The following is a 4,507-nucleotide window of genomic DNA, read 5'->3' on the forward strand; positions in this document are numbered from 1 at the left end:
TACACTGGGTGATGTTGATATTGGTCTCATCATTAAAAGTGAGGCACTGGAAACCTTCAGGATCACTACAGGTCTACAGTGTAGAAATTTATGCTGCCTTAAATTTATACTTCTAGATGGCAAAACACATTAACAACATATAAAAATAAAAGGGGGAATAAAGTATCCCAAACAAACCAAGATGCTTCAACAACAGAAGCCACTGATAACATAGTAGAATAATGTCTAAGAGGGAGTTCAGATTGTTTATAGTTAAATTGACATGTGTAGTAAAGAATACCATAAGGAGTGAAATCAAAGAATATATACAGGAACTGAAAAACCAATAAAGAGTCAGAGATTGTAGGGGAAAAAGGCAGAAATCCTCAAAATGAAGGAATCAGTAAACAAAATTATAAATTCAATAGAAAGCATCACCAACAGACTAGACCACTTGGAACACAGAACCACAGACAATGAAGACAAAATAAATAATCTTGAAAGTAAGTTTGTGCAGAAAAGTTTGTAAGAAGCCATGAAAAGAACATATCAGAATTACGGGACAACATGAAAAGAATAAATTTAAGTGGTATCAGAATAAATGAAGGAGCAGAGATACAAACCAAAGGAATGCACAATATTTTCAAAGATATAATAGCAGAAAATTTCCCATACCTAAATAATAGAATGGAAAATCAAATACAAGAGGCTTACAGGACCCAAAATACACAAAATTATAGCAGACCCACATCAAGACACATTACAATGAGAGTGACTAACACAGAATAAAGGTAAAATCTTAAAGGTTGTGAGAGGAAAATTAAAATTTCATATACGGAGAAACTAATTTGGATCTCAACTGATTTCTCAAACCAGATCCTCAAAGCTAGCCAGTCCTTGAATCATATATTTCAAGCTCTGAAAAAAAAAAATAATGCCATCCAAGAATTTTATATATGACATCTTGCTCTTTTTTTTTTTAAGAGAATTTTTTTTAACATTTATTTTTTTTTAGTTCTCGGCGGACACAACATCTTTTGTTGGTATGTGGTGCTGAGGATCGAACCTGGGCCGCACGCATGCCAGGTGAGCGCGCTACCGCTTGAGCCACATCCCCAGCCCCACATCTTGCTCTTTTTGATAAACATGTTCTTCGAAATTCACCTGTGTGGTGGGTATGGTAAAAGTTTGTTCCCTTTAACTAAGGATAATTTCCTATTATATGAACATGTGAGTCAATCTTCATGTTAACGAGTTGGCATAGGTTTGAGACTGTTGTTAATGTTTTAGAAACATTCTTGCAACATCCTTGGTAGACGTGTGCATTCACTTGTCTTGAGTATATTCCTAGGTATGAAAGTGGTGAGTCAGAGTTTTTCTGTGCAGTTTAGCTTCAGTGAACACTAAAATAATACAGTGATGTTTTCTAAAATAGTGAGCATGTTTGCAGTCTACCAACCTGTACCATACAGAAAAGTTGCAGTTGTTATAAAACCTCCCAAATAATATTTGATATCATTATCTTTGTGAAATTGTATCTATATTGGTACAACCTAAAATGCTATTTATTTGATTAGCAGTGAAATTGAGTAATTTCTCATGTCTGGATATTCAAGAATATCCAGACATTTTGATATTTTCCATTAGGAACAGCTAGTGATCAAATCAAATCATTCTTACCTTTATGCTTTCCTCCATTTTGATATTTTCCCTTAGGTACACAGCACACTTCTGGGTGTGACTGTGAAGGTATTTCAAGAAATTTTTGGCAGGTTGATGGAAGTGAGTCAAAGACCCAGCCTGAATATGAGCAATATAGTAGGAGAAATCACCATCTCTTCTCTCTCCACTTCCACACTTGACCAAGTGCACTGACCCACTTGACCGCTGTTCCCTGTGAGTGCCAAATACTAGGTTTCTTAGATTTTGAATGTGAACTTGCACCAGTGAACCTTCAGGGACTTTCAGACCTAGGGATACAAACAGGGGAGCATATTGTGCATTTTCAACCCCAGAACCCCCATCTTCTTGTACTGAGTAACTACCAGTTTCCCTGGTTATCCTGAGTGAAAATAGTCATTGGGGAACATTTCAGCCTGTGTGACTTTGTGACTCAATCTAATATTCTACTACACATAAATATTAGAGATATGTATGTAGACGTGTATTTGTGTGCATGTATATATGAATGTATTCTGTTTCTCTGGAAAACACCAACTTGTACACTGACAAAAAAAAATCTTCTTAAAGTATATAAAGACCCAAAGAACTTAAAAACATCATACTACAGGAACACAGTCACATCAATGTTTATACCAACACAATTCATAATATAAAATTGTGGAACCAACCTAGATGCCCTTCAGTCGATAAATGGATAAAGAAAATGTGGTGTGTATACACAATGGAATATTACTCAGCAATAAAAGAGAATAAGCATTCTTTAATCCAGTCAAGGAGACAGCATAAATTGACTATCACAGTTAGAAGTATGCATTGTAATATCTTCTCTAAGTTGATATCTTGCCAATTTGCTTTCTGATTTTGTATTTTAATGTATTTTGTTGATAAACAAATCAAACATTTGCATTCATGGGTTCTGCATCTTTGGATTCAACCAATAATAAGTTGAACATATTTCAGGAAAAAAATGAATCTGTACTGAATATGTACAGACTCTTTTCATCACATTATTCTCTAAATAATATAGTAGAAGAAAACCACATAAAGAGATAATTTAACGCATATGAGGGATGGAATTTTTTACATCAGACTAATTATTCCATAAGCTTTAAATTCACTCTCATAGAAAGTCTCAATCTACATACCACATGCCTGTAATTCCAGCAGCTCAGGAGGTTGAGGCAGGAGGATGTTGAGTTCAAAGAAAGCCTCATCAAAGTGAGGTGCTAAGCAAATCAGTGAGACCCTGTCTCTAAATAAAATCAAAATAGGCTATGGCTCTGTTACCTCTGCCATAGCCATGAACAGCATCAGGGAGGCTTGCACCGACATGATGCACAAGCACAACCAGTGCTTCAATGTCTAGTTTGCCGAAAAGTTCCTCAAGGGAGATGGCTCTAAGGACCCATATGATGACCTCTTCAAGAGCTACCAGCAGTGCATCCAGAAATTAGTAAAAGAGAAAGAGATTCCTATTGAAAGACTGGAGTTCATGGGCCATGGCAAAGAAAAGCCTGAAAACTCTTCTTGATATTAGCTGTCACCTTGAAAATGGATTCCTATGTCAGGAAATTGAAGACTCTGGATGTTGTCAACTAAGGCTGTGAATATAGCTGTAGGATTCAATGAATATAGGAAGAAATTGTTTTATTTCTTCTCTATTGATGTTTTCCTCTCACTTGTAAAAGATGATGAACCACCACTCTGCTTTGAGATGATTTCTCACTTGATCTGGCATCTTCCAGAACCTCAGTGGGCTAAAACTGAACAGTTTCTTGGGATTATGGTTGCAATACCTGGTCTGAAATTAGCTTTAAATATATTTTGTATATAAATTATTGATAAACTAGTCAAGATGAGCAGGGTTGCCTGACTTCTTGGTTTTGCTGCAAAGGACATTAGGTACATTATACTGGGGTTGTTGTTGATGAAAACAGTTGGTTAGGACTTCTTTCTTCTCTTAGGGAACTAATGCTTTTAAAAGGGATCCAGCAAAACAGTTTCATTCAGTTTATTTTTATAACACTTGAAAAAGATTGCTGGTTGCCTGGGTAAGCAAAGAGGAAGACATTATTTTAACAGACAGTTCCCTGCCTTAAGAGGTGTCCAATTAAGACATGAAAGCTTCAAGAATGTTAAAATGAACACCATTTCAGAGCTCACAGCATAGTTCTGGAATTACATTACTTGGAGTTGCTATGGCAAAAGAACCCAAACTACAAAAATTTGTTATTGCCAGTTATCAACCCAAGTTAATGAATTAACTCAACCTGCATATCATGAAAATGTCAAAATGCTGCATCTGGTTAAATGGAGGAGAAAGCTGCTTTCTTCATTTGCCTTGTTTTCTCACCTTGCCCTGTATATAATGCCCATAATCATTATGATTAATGAAATTTTAACATTAAAAAAATAGGTCTGGGGATGTAGCTCTGTGCTTGAGTGCCCCTGAATTCCATTCCTGGAATAGAGTCTTCCTCCTCTGAAAACTCATGAGGCCAGTCTTTACTGTCCACAGTTCCATCAGCATTCTGGTCTATGAGTTTTCATCAGAATCACCCACTAAACTCTGCTCACAACAACCTAAAGCTTTTACAACTTGCATCTCTGTCTTTTCAAAATTGTGCCCACAAGTTCCAAAAAATTTTCAAAGAATCTGAAACATGTGGTTAGGTTAGTCACAGCAACCACCATACTTCTTTGTATGAATTTTTGTTTTAGTCAACTTTTTCAAAATACCAGAGAAGAAAACTCAGAGAAGGAAAAGTATATTTTGGCTCATGGATTCAGATGTCTCTGACAACAGATGGCTGACTCCATAGCACTGAGCCTAAGTGGAGACATG

The 4,507-nt window shown here is 36.1% G+C and overlaps 1 pseudogene across 1 annotated transcript; it reads left to right on the plus strand.

Annotated features, from left to right (window-relative positions):
- The first annotated feature begins 2,962 nt into the window (after positions 1-2,962).
- On the plus strand, positions 2,963-3,193 carry LOC308632966 (TP53-regulated inhibitor of apoptosis 1-like; annotated as a pseudogene). The gene has a single exon. The product of its transcript is annotated as a TP53-regulated inhibitor of apoptosis 1-like (transcript).
- Positions 3,194-4,507: the final 1,314 nt, after the last annotated feature.

The sequence above is a fragment of the Spermophilus citellus genome (genome assembly GCF_964194105.1).
Source record: "Spermophilus citellus genome assembly, chromosome: 13".
Classification (NCBI taxonomy): domain Eukaryota; kingdom Metazoa; phylum Chordata; class Mammalia; order Rodentia; family Sciuridae; genus Spermophilus; species Spermophilus citellus.